This window comes from Alligator sinensis, unplaced genomic scaffold (assembly GCF_000455745.1).
Source record: "Alligator sinensis unplaced genomic scaffold, ASM45574v1 scaffold76_1, whole genome shotgun sequence".
NCBI classification, from domain to species: Eukaryota; Metazoa; Chordata; order Crocodylia; family Alligatoridae; genus Alligator; species Alligator sinensis.
Window position 1 is genome coordinate 1,349,993 of NW_005841865.1, and position 15,590 is coordinate 1,365,582.

At 43.2% G+C, this 15,590-nt stretch overlaps 1 protein-coding gene across 1 annotated transcript in view; it reads right to left on the reverse strand.

The window, feature by feature from the left end:
- ZHX3 (zinc fingers and homeoboxes 3) overlaps positions 1-15,584 on the reverse strand; it is a 65,582-nt gene extending 49,998 nt beyond the window's left edge. Inside the window, 1 exon segment of the mRNA XM_025191240.1 lies at positions 15,307-15,584. The gene's annotated coding sequence lies outside the window, so the exon portion shown is untranslated.
- Between the last annotated feature and the right edge of the window lie 6 nt (positions 15,585-15,590).

The following is a 15,590-nucleotide window of genomic DNA, read 5'->3' on the forward strand; positions in this document are numbered from 1 at the left end:
CCTGATCCCATTTCTTAAAGGTAGATGGTCAGCCACATTAGGCCTAAAATATTCTGTAGACAAGATTTTTACGGAGTGTACATTTCCAGGTAAGCATCCTTAGCCCCCGGTGTGTTTGCAACTTGATAGCCTTTGGCAGCCCACAGGAACCAGAAAACAAAGTGAGAAACAAAAGTGAAACTGTTTGCCCAACCTGAAGAGAGAGCTTCATAATAGTAACACATTCAAATTTATTTGCAAAACGTGTCTTCACAGTGACCTTTTATAAAAGCTTTTCCCCCCAAAAGCTCTTATCCAGTGCAAGTTCTCTTCTCGAACAACTACTGTTACAAATCTGTGATAAAAGACTTATTCAGTAGGGTTTGGCATCACCTGTATATCCAATCCAGTGCTGCCAACTCCTGCAATTTTTTTATTGCATGCCTCTCAATATCTGTGGGATTTCTTAAAGTCCTAGCTCCTGGAATCATGAAAATATCTGTGCATTTTAGGGAAGGGAGAAAAAAGTTTCTAGCTCTCATGAGGAAAAGCATGATTATAATGTTTTTCAACCTTTAGATTACTTAAAGATTTTTAACTAATTGCATGATTTCAGGGAACTGCATTTTTTTTTCCTTTTTGAATGCTTAGGCGTGAATATGTTGTGAATTTCAACTGCAAAAGTAAGGTTCACAAACGTTTGTAATGGTATACAAAGCATGAGCTTTATTAAAAGTGTGCAAGTAGTTCACTGAAATCACATTGTAACATGGCAGAACAGGGAAAGCTAACAATGGAGATACAGTTCTATGCACCTCACAGGGTGCGTCTACATGTGCTCCCCATGGCACAGTTCTTACTGTGCTGTCATTTAGCACTAGCTTTAGGAAGTACGGAAAAACAACACAGCAACCGCCATTACTGCAACATCCCGGTGACACAAAGTTATTTTTAGCAGCTATGTCGCCGTAGCAACATGCTATAGCGAGGTAGCTCATTGCTACAGTGACGTAACATCAGCATCACAGTTTGTGCCCACCGCCAGTACGTCACCATAGCTCGTGTAGATGCACCCACAGGTGTTGTGTGTGTGCACGTGTGCATGAGAGAGAGAAAGTTCAGGAGGTGCTCAGACACAGTGGTTAAGGAACTGTTATACATAAACATGCGGCTATTGCAAACCGGCTGCTGCGGGGTAAGCTAGCTATGACTTTCAGAGTGCTTTGGCTACTCTTAGCTAACTGCTTGCATGCATGCTTTGATCCCACAATTAAGTGTAATGCGCTCACCCCACTTTCAATTAGGGGCAATCTTCTGGGTAGGAAGGGACACATCATTAGCTAAGAGCAGCTTAAGCACTCTTTATTCAGTCTCCCTTACCTCCCAGTAATCTTCTTGTGTAGTTATGCTCTTAGAAAGAAAACTTAGTTATGTGCACAACAAACTGAATTAATAATACAACTCGCAAAGGGTAGATTGTTAGCAAAACTGGACTCTGGAGCAGCTCAGTGTTATTTAGGATTTGTTGTGGATCAAGATGTGTCAAGCTGCAAGTTTTTTTTAAATAGTTTACATGGGTTCTGTCAAGCTGGGGAAGGCTCGAAGTGGAATGAGTTCCTTGTCCCTCATCAATCACACTTTCCCTTCCAAATCTAACAGATGTGTGTCCTCACCCCAAACTGAAAAAAAGCTGCTTTAATCATGGGTTTTGTTGGGGGTTTTTCAGAAAAATGACAGGGCTAAATCAAACCAAACCAGAGTATGATTATGGCATGGGGGGGAAACCTGACAGTAATGAATGGATCATATAAGGCAATAATCTGAGAAAAAAGTTAAATTGTAAGGAAAGAAACAACCACCTAGCAAGAACACTGCACATTCAAAGGGTATAAAAACCTAGGAGTTGGACTCCAAATACCATTTAACTGGTATAAAAGTCATGAGAACATGAAAGAGCTATGGGGAACTGAATTTGGGGGTCTTTCATTTGCTCTTTGAGTCTTCAGGGTTCATGCTTCAATTTTTTCTCTATAACCAAAAGGATATTTTTAACCTAAAAGCTCAGATTCTCACGTAAGAACATTACTTCAAGGTCTGAGGCTTTCATTAAAAAAACAAACAAACAAACAAACATCAAATATCATGAGATTCATGATAAACTATGAGAGTTGGCAAGATCATTTTCCACTTCAATTAAGCCCTGATCCAAAACTTAAGTGTCATCTGACTTTTTTCTACTGATGTTGGTGGATTTGGGATCAGGCACCTAATTCTTTCTTAATATTCAGTGTAACCCCTAAAATAGGTTTGACAGCAACCCCCAGCCCTCCCCCCCCAAAAAAACAAAACAAAACCCCATGAAGAGAGTCTATTAACTGTCTAAACATACTCTGATGTCCCGTAGTGGTCACCATGAATTCTAAATCTGCTCACAGAGTTCCCACAAGAAATATAAATATTCTCACTGGTCTAAGAATAACATTTCACAGCTGATCTAGGGACCTAAGAAACCAGTATATTATAATTAGAGGCTTGCTGTAAAAAGCTGGTTATGAATTATGATGTGGGCCAAAAGAGCTACAGAACCAAAGACGACTCTGTATTCGAGACGCTTGAAACACGCTCTGAAGGCAGCCTGTTTCTTGGGTTTTTTGTTTTTTTTATTAAAAACCATCTTGTTTACTCACCTCAGCTGACCTTTCTTGTTCTCTCTCATGTGAAAGTATTTTCAGCTCCTGATTTTTTTTTGAAGTTAAGATCTTATTGATGAGAAAGTATAAAAAATACTAAAAGCTCTCTTTCTTTCTGGTGTTTTTAATAAGATTAACAGCTAAATCTTTTCCTTTACTTGAAAACATAAGATTCTGGTGCAGGATATGCATACTCACTTGTTGAAGAGCTGTTGACATTAATTTTTATTTTTAGAAGAAAACAAAGTGTTGGGGGGGGTAGTAAGGCAAACAATGTAAAGGCTTTTTTTGAGTCAATCACTACCCCTAGTACAACTACAAGAAGTAAATACCACAGTGACCCAATTTTTATCCCTTGGTCAAAAATACTGCACTTGAATTATTTTTAAAAATTGAAGGAATCTAGACAGGCCAGACCTGTTTCACAAATGCTGATGATAGTATCAGTTCTTACTATTCTAAACTGGGAGAAACTGAGGCCAGAGAGGGTTAAGGTGCTAGACTGGGTTTCTGGAGATCTGCTTTCTATTCCTGGGCCTATCCCTGATCTTCTGGGTAATCTTGAGCTTTACCTCTTTGCCTCAGTTTCTCCGTATGCTAAGTGAGTATAAAGGCACTTTTGTTTGACTTCAGAAATCAATGGATGGAAACCTGTATTATGCCCATAGTCAAGAAATGAGTGTTAGTAACAGTCTGTGTCCCAGCATGCTAATTCCCATTTTCACACCCCAAAACAGGACCCCCTAGCCTACATGCACTTTTAGTATATATACCATTTTATTCACAGGAGTTGTTCCAATGACTTTAATGGGACTATTTCCCTATGGAAAGTTGCACTTGGTTTAAGGTTTCAAGAATCAGGGCCTAAGTAGTCAAACCCAACTCCCCAGTGCCAACCCTGCCCTTCATAAGTGCTGGGCTGCATCATAGTTTCATAAACTGTGCTAAAGATTAATATGCAAGCTGAATGAAAGCACCCCAGACCCTTAACTGCTGGTAATGGATGCTGAGCTAAGCTGCCATTAGTGTTTTGCTAAACATTTCTATATTTGGAAGACATGTCATGCGAGTCAGATTGCTACTGTACCTGTTCATTCAGTTAAAGGGACTGCTTCTAAGACAGAGGTGGGCAAAATGCAGCCCAGGGGCCAGATATGGCCTGCCAGGCTATTCTATCCAGCCCATGGGGCCCTTAAAATGTTAGAAAATTAATATTCATCTGCCCCTGACTGCCTATCATGCAGCCTGCAATGGCTTGCCAAAACTCAGTAAGTGGCCCTCTGCCCAAAATAATTGCCCGCCCCCTGTTCTAAGAGGTGAAAAAAATTCTGATTATTGGATACAATCTCTTCTGGCATTTCATCCAGACTCCAGAACCTGGGTGGGCATTCAGCAAGGGTGAGGCAGGAGAACCTATTCAAAACCATCTCTTGTATCCCTATGTTTGGGTAAGTCACCATTCTTATATCAAGCTGGAAAACTGATTTGCTTGATTTGCAGACTCAAGGAGGCGAGATCTTCAAAATCACGTAAAAGAGTTAAAAGGCTTTTGTTGTTTTCAGTAATAGAGTGCTCAGCTCCAAGGTGCTTTCAGAACTGGATTATTTGTTATGAAAAGCAATAACTATTAAGTCTTTTAAGTCACTTAAGAGTTATTTGGAAGCTTGAAGCAAAGTAATCTGAAGACAACGTAAGTAGCCACTAACACACTCCAGTCAACGTCAGAGTTTTGCATATTTCACCCAGTACTGTTACCAGGTATTTTTCTTTGCATGTCATGTCCCAGTATGCTACTTACCATTAGGTTTTCACTTAGGAAGAAAACTTTGCTTGCACCTGTTCAATTCAGTGGCAAATTATAGTGCTTATTCTCAGTCATCCTTGTAGAAGCAAGTGGGATGTTAACAAGGGGGTGGTGCTATGAAGAAATTAGGAAGGAGAAAGCTTCTGTTTGCCTCCAATAATCCTGATAAGTAACAATATCAGGAAATTAAATACAGAAAAAAAAACCCCTGACATTGTAGTTAGCCACTGTTTTGATACAATACCATATTATATTCTGTAAAACCAAGAAGATAGCCCTTTATAATATAAACTTCATTAACTGTATTTCCTCAAAATAAAACTCTCCTCTCTTTAGGCAAATTGTTTAGCTGTGGAATTCTGGTAGCCATTAACAAAAATACTTTAAGTTTTGAATTCTAGTTTAAAATTATTTGTTAAATAGTTTGTCTTTGGAATCGCAGGAATGTAGATATGCAAAACAAGACTTTTTTACTTTTTCTCTGTTTCACTAACTTTCTAAATACAACTTTAATAGGATTTAAATCAGTTCCCCTCCCCAAAACTCATTAGTGCAAAAACTAGATTACTAAAACATTTTTAGGATTGTTGGTTGTAGCCGTGTTGAACTAAGAACATAGGCACACAAGGTTCTTTGGGTAGATGCAATATCTTTTATTAGACCAACTAAATAATTGAAAAAATTGTTCTCTGCAAACTTCTGGGCACAAACACCCTTCTTTGGGCATAGGGAAAGTCTGTTGGTGTTTGTGTGCTTTCTACCCAGGAAAGCATGCAAACACCAACAGACTTGCCTATGCCTGAAGGGTGTTAGTGCCCAGAAGCTTGCAAAGAACAATTTTTCCAACTATTTAGTTGGTCTAATAAAAGATATCGCATCTACCCAAAGAACCCTGTCTGCCTAAAACATTTTTTAAAAATAATCCCTTATTTTTGTTCATTTTTTCCCATTTCAGCTGTTTTCCTTTGTTTATATAGGAATGTAATGTATTAATTACTGAAGCAGCATAATAATTTGGGGCCCATTTTAGGTGTAAAGAACTTGCAGGGGAGCTCAAACTCAACATAATCTCCAGTTCCATCTCCACAGGCATCTCATCCCTGTCCCCCAAAAAATGAATGTTCAAATTTTAAATGTAATATTTTTCTTCTTGTGTTCGGGCCCGATAAGGAACAGGCAAGTTGAAAAATAGCAGTAGGTCACATACAAGGTAACATTTCTGAGTTACAAAGAGGCAGACCCACAGCTATGCACTTGGGGTAAATATTTCTGCAAAGACATGAAAGGATATATGGTTAATCGTTTATTTTGCTTTTGTTTGCAGCATTCTGTGTTGCCTCATCTACTCCTTTTGCCCTTTTCCACTTGGTGTATTAGTTTTCTTTTAAGGTGGTAAACATCCTCCAATATGAAAATAAGCCTCCATTTCCAAACCAAGACCTTCAACTGCCTTAAAATCCCAGCTGTTTCACTAGAAATGCTGACTTTGCTTGGAGTATGGACATGCATGTAATGAAATCAAGTATGTACTGCACTTTTCCTTATTCCCTTAGCAGCGCTGGTGTTCTGAGTTGGCAGAGGATGAAACTAAACGGATTTTGGCAATTTCAATACCCTGCCCCAGGAACAGAGATGGCAAAGGAATAGAGGGACATACTTGCCTACAGTATCATCAAGCCAGGGTTTATTTTGCTTGGGTAACCATTTGTCTACCAAACCAAGGTGTTAAGAGCAATGCGGGCCTTTGTCTGAGCACAGGAAAAGTTACAAGAACAGCACAGAAAGAAAAGCAACGTTGGACATTTAAACCTAGATACTGCTGTGTGAACAACAGTGTTGGGTTACATGATCCCTTGCCTTGCCAAAACATGTGCCTATGCTCTGATACTGCTGACAACCCCATTCTAAGCATGCAGCTGATTTCCCTGTTTGCTCTGAAGAAGTAGCAATTCATGGTTGGTGAATGACCTGTGGTCAATTCATTTACAATAGTTGCCTTGGTAGGAGTTACGAGGCACAATTTAATAACCCCTCCCCCCCCCCCCCCCCCCCCCCACACACACTTCAGTACAGCTGCCTGAGTAAAGTCAAAACAGGAGTCTTGAAGACTTAACACTTCACATCCTTTAGAGGGAGAAAGAACTGGGTTACTAGGTGAAGTCACACATTTGAAGCAAACAGGCCTTGACTTTAAGTATCCTTCCCCCACTGAATCTTCTCTAACCAGTTAAGTCTTACCTTTTCTGCACCTACAGACACCTCATTTATTGTCATAGCACCTTCTAGAAACACCACAAAGTAAATTGAGGTCACACCTCACTTTTTGAGTGTAAACTTCCAAACAAAAGGAACTAGAACTAATGGCCTTTCACATACGCAACAAAAAACCCCAAAACCCACCCCAAAAACAAAAAACAAGTCCTATTGATGCCATACTCTAATAATCACATCCACTTAGTTCATTCATTAGGCAAGAACTTAGTCTGGGAATGAGCAGATTGTCTCCTTAGCTAGTGTTTACAACTGAGACAGAGAGAGAACAGCAAGCTGTCACAGGGCTGGTTTCCATCCATGCCATAAAAACAGTTTGTATGAGATGCAGGAACAAAGCTATGATTTGCGGGTTATAGCAGTGGTGTTCCACCTTCTGGCCCCCTGGGCCAGATAATGCTGCAGAGCTGGCCTGTAGGTCCTTTCCTTCCATACCCTCATTAGTATGCAAGTTTAGAAGTTTTGGGGCTACTCATGCTTGTTTTACTGCTTGTAGGCCTGTATCTTACTCTTTGGGGGTCACTTGGATGGCATGAGTGGTTGACCCCCTGAATAGCAGCCCTGGGTAAGTCTCCCTCCCCAGTGGATTGGTCTAGGTGGTAGCTCCCTTTGACTAGTTTGCTAATTTCTGAAACTATTAACTGTTTGGGTTTCACTTCATGTTTAACAAGTAAGGTTTTCTTTAAGCTTTGTGTATTTATCCCTGTCGTTTCCCCCCCATGAACCGTGTTTCAGGTGAATGTTGCTTGTGAGCAGGGAAGTCTGTTCACTTTAGGACACCCAGTTAAAATTTATTTTCCGAGTTGTCCGGGGGGGGTGTCAAGCTTGATTTAGAAAGTTAATTTTAAAACCCTAAATGTAAACCCAACCATTGTTACTGCCATCCAGAGTCTAGCAGGAGGGTTACAGTTACATTGTGTAAAACATATGGTGGCGGCAACTGTCAATCCTCCTGGATCATGGTGTATGCATGAGGGCCACCCAGACCCTCTATGTATATGCCTGGGCAGGAATTTTTTGGAGGAGTGGAGGCTGCCCAGACCTTCCATCCTCCCTTTAGGCCAGAGACAGTATCCAAAGACCAGAATAAGTCCAGATGGTTGGTACCTCCATGGCTGTAGTTGTATAAGCATCTGGAAATTGAACCCAGGTCTCCTGTGTGGTAGACAAGGATTCTACCACTGAACCACAGGGGATGTAAAACATATATGGCTGTAAAAACATGTCAGTAAAAAAATAAAAGCAGGAGAGGGGAGGGCTGACAACCCTGACTGTCAGCTACAAGCTGTTATGACCTTATTTTCTCACTCATTCAGAAGACAGTACTGCCAGCAACAGGACAGTGAATCCTAATACTAGTGACTCAATGTCCCAGAACAGTGACTCAGAAGAAAGAATGCCACCACCCTCCTCCCAGCAGCACATCGAGGGCTCCTAGGAATCCTCCCACTCGGAAAGCAAGCACACCTCCCCTCCCTGCTCTCCCCCACGCTTAGACAGCAGCTCTACATGATACAGAAGTAGCCAAGTTAGCTGTGTTCCATAGTAGCTAAAAGTAAGAAATGAGACAAAACACAACCCGAAAAACAGGCTGAGAGCGTAATTGAGGTTTACATGAAGCTGAGCAAACGTAGTAAGATCTGTGCCATGTCTGTAAAGGTTAAGAGAGAATTATGAAAGGCCAGTTAAAAAATTGGATGCCCACTTAAACAAATGTATAGGCACCGGCTGTCTTAATCTGCAGAAGATTTCTGTCCTTCCTGCTTTTAGAGAGAGACATGTTAAAATGCCAATGTTTGACGCACGGAGAGCAGTCTGCTATTTAAGACATCTGCCACATTTTTGTGGAACACAGACAGCGGGAAGAGTATTGCAACAGGTAGACTATAGTCTTAATATTTCCCTGTATTCACTTACTCTAATTCTAGCCCAGATGATTATTCCTTCTGTATCCATGTGATTGAGGGTTTGTTTTTTAAATCAGGCCTACCTCTGATAAATAGGCATTGATGTTTTCCTTCATGGATGAATTCTAGAGGAGGGACCCTGCATTTGTATCATGCTGTAAAAACAGACTCTCAGTATGTGCTCCACATGCTTCAAGATGACATGTTTCTAATACCCACGCCCACATTACTGCCCTGCAACTAGAAACATACCCAAGATCAAATTAACTTTAATGTGAAGAGTAAATAAACACATTGTGACAGGGGGCCTCCCGGGCCGAGCTCCACGGCCCGCCCCCTGTCTCTGTGGGCAACCGCCCGCCTATCTCGCCCGCCATGCCTTTGATGATAATTAGTTCAATTAAGATGTTAATTAAGTGGGAGGCTACCCATTTTAATGCCCCGATGCCAGGGGGCGCTCTGCGGCTCCAACCTCCCCTAATACCGCAGCCCAAGCCTTGCAGATGGCATCTTGATGTTCATATCCTCACCGGCCCCACGCTGGGCCCCAGAATCATCCTACAGGACCCCTCTACGATCCTCTCCTCTCAGGCGGCCACTCCGCCATCATCCGGGCTACCTAGCCCCCCCAAGCCATGTTCACCTCAGCTTGGGCCAGTCGAAGGTACTCTCCCCTTCAGGCTGGGCCTCTCTAGCCGCTCACTCTGTCACTGGGCCTCACCGTGCCACTACTCCCCATCCTCTCGGGGGCAACCGCAGCACCACACCCACATCACTCCCACTCTCGGGGTCCGCCCTCTCTGGGCCCCTCCAGCAAACACTAGGGTAACCCACCCGGTGGTGGTGGGAGCTAGGGGTTAAGGCGCCCCGACCCGCCTTTCACCGGGGTGATAATTGGCCTGGCATTTCCTGGGGGCTCCCGTGCCACGAGAGCCCCACCTGGCCACCCACTCCCGGCAGGGTGCAGTTTCAGGTCATGCCCAGGACCAGGAGCCTCCTTGCCCTCCCCTTGCAGCTCCCCCTTACCTCCGGGTTGTTCACAGTAGCCCTTCGGCCAGGCGATGTTGCTGCCTGCTCACACTGGGGCGCCTCCTCGCTGCCCCCTCACACTGGGGCCAGGGTCCATATACCCCGCACGCAACCCACTGGTTGCACCTATCACCGCCCCCTTCCTGGGGCCGGGGTCTATACCCCCCGTACGCAACCCACCGGTTGCAAGTGGCAGGCACACACAGCGCACTGCCACACACATCTTGCCACTGCTCCTAGAAGCCCAGTTCCAGGGAGCTTTAACACCACATAAAAATCATCATTATCTTATGAAAACATTAAAAGCATAAAGAGTTTGGAAAGCAAAGGGAACCGATATTTTATAAATCTATGGATGGGAACCAACTAGACTAGTTTACTGCATAGATGGCTAGTAAATGAAAGCAGAAATGGCCCTTTTGCTATAACAACAGTCAGTCTCAAGGCCAGCAACTGGATCTGCACTATATATAACTGAATATTGAAGTCAAGTATGCTCAGCAGAGATGCAAGGAGGAAGAGGTAGACCAGGGAGCAACTCAAGCCTCAGTTCATCTATACCCTAGGTAATAGCATCCAAAATATACTAGTCTCAATCATATATGACTGCAAAGCTTTCACTGCAGCATTGGTAAGATCACTATGCTGAGAAACATTTGAGAAGGACCATAGCCACTAATCAGATGATAGAACCTAAACAGTAAATACTTTTGCCCAGTTTGAACATCCTTATTTTTTAAGCTGTAGGAAAAGAAGTTCAATTCCCTCCTTGCAGGAACTTAGATGCAGATCCATTCTTAGCCATTTTATAAAAAGAAATAACTCCCAGAGGTTTCAAGAGTATGTTTTGCTTGTTTAAGTTATTGCTTTCAAATACCTATTAAACCCCCATTTCATCTTCTGAAATAAAAGTGGCATGGAAACTTAGATCTCTCGAACACTATTACAAATCGCCCTCTGATCCCACAGCAACGCAGCGCACCATACTACATCTGAAGAGGTATTGTGCAGAGAACGTATCCAGCACTTATAATTTGCGTTTTAACCTTTTGTAGATGAGTGTAATGTGCAGGGCCCTGTTCAAAACAAAAATTGCACTTTTACTGAGGAAATGTCTCTTATCCCACTTGTAGCTGGATAGGTGTTTTCAAAGAAACAGAGCTGATATCCTCTAACACTAGATTACCCAAAAAGAGTGGAATTTTGGAAGATTTCCCCAAAGACAAAGGTAAAATATCAAGTTAACTGCAACTGGGACCAAGAGGCATTTATGAGAGAGGGTTCTGCAGAGAGCCAAGAGGTGGTATGAAGTTCCTTAAGATGCCTGGCTGAGTCCATCTCAAAATTTTCTTCTTACTAGTATCAGGATTCTACAAATTGTGATATCACTGATACAAGGGTAGCAAAACCCTGGATAGATAGCTGACCTTAAGCTCAATGAAATCTAAGTAGTGATTACCTGAATCCCCCCCCCCCCCCCAAAAAGAACAGTTTGCCTACAACAGGGGGTTGTAGTAGTCTGCAGTGTTCCAGCAACAGGACGAATATTAAGTAGATGAGTTAGAATTTGTAATCTCTCCTTGGATTTTAGACACACTGTAATTTTCCTTGAAATATATTGAAGCTGTAGTAGAACTTCTCCCATATCCAATAGCTCTTGCTCACCTTGACCCTGCCAGACTCCTCCCTGCTGCCCTCTATTGTGCTGCTGGCTCTGCAGATCTGGCCTGGGAGAAATCCTGTGGACTGGATGTGGCCTGAAGTGAATTTAATACCCTTAGTCCACAGAATTCTGCACCTTCTCCCCATTAATTTCAATCAGTTAAGGGCATTCAGTGCTTAGCAAGACAACGCTCAAGACCTCTACCAGTCTTCTTTGCAAACACCATGTCTAAATACATATACATAAACACAAAACAAAAACAAATATATTGCAAATCCAGCAGACAACCAGTCAATTTACAGATGGACTTTTCTTCTGTTCTTGGATATTCACAAAAGTGACATTACATTTGTGAATGACAGAAGTTCCAAATTTAGGATGTGGGACAGGCCCTCTGAAATGGTGCAGAAGCACCCTTAGAGGCCTGATGAGAACACCACACTGCAAGAAGAGCAATGAAGGAGATAAAGCTCCTTAACAAATAGTCCTCTGGCAACCCCCTTGAAAAAAATGTTATTCAAAAACCAGCTGAATTTTTGGGCTACAGTTCCAACATGGGGGTTTACAAAAAGGGCACAGAGTTCCAGTTCAAATTAAAAGCCCACAATCCAATTGTTTCTGATTTAATATGCAAATAAACACAAAAACAGTTTTGCATCTTAATGTTATCCCATAAAAAGTTAAAGCCTACAAAACAAGAGTTAACATTTCTATGGCATCATCACTTAATTTATATTCTGCATGCCGCATATTTCATTATCTATATATTACCACTATCATATATGTGTTTCTATTATGCACAACAGCAAATAGCATTCAATTAAATGCTTGACAAGAAAAACCGAGAGAGAAAAAGACCATGCATTCTTCCCATTCAAACATTTGCACAAAGTTTGTGCAGAGGTTGTCCCTCTAACAGAGCCTTTATTGACAAGAACTGCATTGACATCCCTCTAGAGTTAGCTAAGAGCACATGCACTCCCTTTTTACCTGTCAGCAAGTCAGTCAGGGAAGAGCTGAGGATTCCTCCTCAAGGAAGAAACAAAAGATGGGGAAATACATGGGGTAATACTCAACCTGACCTTTCTTGGCCAAACAAAATCAAGAGCCCTTTTAAATGGCACATCTACCCTCCCCCCTTAGTAAGCTTTCAAGTGCTCATTACTTAAACTTATCCCACCCAGACACTGATCTTATTAAGGGATGACCCCAGGTCCTGTTGCTGAAGACTTTAACCATTTTTAACACAGCCCTGTCAAAAAATGCTTAGAAGTTTTTAAAACAAAAAATGTTCTTCTTAAAGCCTGATAAAAGAAATAGCTGGGTTTCTCCCTCCCTCCTCAAAAGGTTCCATCTCATAGAGACCAAAAATGGCAGGTTTCACCCCAAGACTTTATATTTCAGGAACTTATGGGCACAAATACTGTACATGGGGGAGTGACAACGGAAACTTTTGTAGCCTTACATATACTAGACACTAGGAAATGCTAAAACACCGGGGGGGACCGTACACAGTGGATATGTCTAAGCATGCCCCGCATGGCACACTTGTTAGTGTGCTGTCATTTAGTACCTGCTTTAGGAAGTACTAAATGATGGTGCAGTAACAGCCATTACTGAGCCATCCCAGCGGCGTACTGTTATTTTTTGCAGCTACGTCATTGTAGTGACACACTATAGTGAGGTAGCTTGTCACTACGGTGACATAGCATCGGCATCACGGTTTGCGCCCGCTGACGCTACATCACCATAGTGCATTGCTATGGCAATGTAGAGTCATGTATAGACACGCCCAGTATACAGGATGTTCCTCTAGTTAAAAACACTTCAGGAAAGTATACTGCCACCTCAAGAGGTTTTTCAGGAATGAAATTCAAGAACAGTGGAGGCAAACGGAAGAAAGGCAAGTAAGTTAGGTGACTGGGGATACATCTTGGGAGTGGAGACGAATAGCAAACAATACAGGTCTGAAAGCAGAGACGTGCAAGTAAGAGAGAAACCAAGTATTTTCCTTTAAATGTCTGTATAAAAGTGAACAACATAGGAAAATGAACAAAAGCTATAATTACCTCTGTTAACAAACAAACCACTTCAAGTGCTTAAGCTTTACTCTTGTCCTGTATGCTATCACTAACACTTCTAAATCAAATTACTGCCTTCAGCATCATCAGTGTTTTTACAGACTGCTAGACTGAATTCATCATAGTTGCATTTTTATTTACAACATGTGCCCACTTAATTCCCCCTCCACCCCCAAGAAAATAACCTAAACACCCACTCAGCCCATCCCTCATCCTGACAAAAGAAGAAAATACTTGTAGCATGAATGCTGTCAGACCAGAAGAAGCAGCAAGTTTCGGGGGGGGGCTTATATTAAGTGGGCTGGATCTGTGGCCTTGATATAACATGCATCTCCTGACACAGCTCAGATGGGATGGCAGGCTTGTTTAAAGTTTATGTCCCCTCTTAGTTTGTCATTATACTTGCAACATGTCGAGTAGGCCTAGCCGGCAACCTTCTTTGGACCTGCTAGCCCGATCAGCCCAGCAGATCTCAACAGCCATGATGGCAGGTTGCAGGAACAAGGAGAGGACAACAATAGCTTGTATTAGTAGAGGTCTTGCTCTTCTACTGCTTCCTCACAATTAACTCTCTGCAAGTAATTCCTCATATGCATAGGAGCTGCATACTCAGGTAGAAAAAAGGCTCTTGCAGAGAAAAAATGGTGAAAAAAGAGGCACATTGTAGGAAAATAAAGTGAGAACACACACACGTTATGAACTTGCTGGGTTGGCTAGGCACAGCCCAAACGGCTGACACGAGGGAAACCCATCTTCCACTGTCTCTTTGCATAGGTTTCTATTGACTCCAAGTGATTGGGTTGGTTTCTGCACAGTACACAGGCTGCTTCTAAAACAAGCAAAAGTCCCAGAAGTATTTGAACCGGTTCTAATGGCTTGATCCCCAGAGAAGATGAACAACCATCACTCTCACTGAAAATAATGGGAATTACAGGTGTTCATCTCAGGATGTGACTTCACTTCTGAAGACAAGGTGCCTAGCATGGCCTAGAACTGGAGGAAGATCAGCTTTTCCACTGCTCAACCTCAGCAGAGCAAACAGTCCTGAAACACAAAGGCAGCAGGAACATCCAATTCTCTCCCACCCACAGAAGTGGATTGGGGTCTCCAAGACAGCATGGGTATCAATATGTTGCAAGTATAATGACAAACTAAGAGGAAACATTCATTCTAAACAGACTGAAACAGACTGCTATCCCTCTGAGCTATGTCTCAAAAGTTACACAATCTATCAAGGTCACAGATCCAACTTAGTTAATATAAACTAGCATTAAACTGCAGCTCTCTTGTACAGTAAGTGCAACACTATCCTTTAATTCATTTATTTCTGCTTGGTGGTTCTGAATTTTTCCTCCTTAAAAACCAATTAGTTTAGAAGAAGCTGTTCCAGCTAATGAGGTAAACTTTTGGCTCTTTCATATCCATGGAGAATTGCCCATCAAAGTTTCTTAGGACACAATGATCCTTGAGTTTGGGACTGCGGAAAGAGTAAGCGGTCAGAAAGAACCGATGAAAGGAAAACTCTGCTCTCCTGGAATAACCTGGCGAGGGCAGAAGCAGGAGAGGAGAAGGCGACCTTTTCCACCTGGCTTTAGAAGCAAAACAAAACAAAATCTCCCAGCAAAAGTCTGTTGCTTCAAGTTTCCAGAGGCCAAACTGCAAGTCGGGCAGACAACCCGTCGTGACCTGCAGATGTGCAGGCCGGCTTCTGAAACGCCGGGGCGTAAATCTGCGCAGTCACTTCTCAGACACGTTAACCATCCAGGAGAAAGTGCCGCAAGACCCCCGGCGCACTCGCTTTCCACCCTGCGTCCAGCTCCCGCTCGCTCCGACACGCAGCGCCCGCCCCGCACGGAGCGAGAAGGCCCTAACCCCTGGGCACCTGGCTGCGGGGTGGGAGGGGAGCGCCAGCGACCACCTGGCCGGGCACAGGCCCGGCGCCCGGGGCAGCGAGAGGCGCCCTGCCCCTCGGCGTCTGGCCTGGGAAGGAAGAGCTGGCACCGACTTGGGCAGGGCCACGGACTTCCTCGGGTGCCCAACACAGGTTACGCGGCCACCGGCCGCCCGTGCACGGCCGGCAGGGACGGGCAGCCCGGGCGCAGCTCTGCCCCTGGGGCCGCCCCTGCTTCCTCCTGGCCGCGGGGAGCGCGGGGCAGGGCGGGGCAG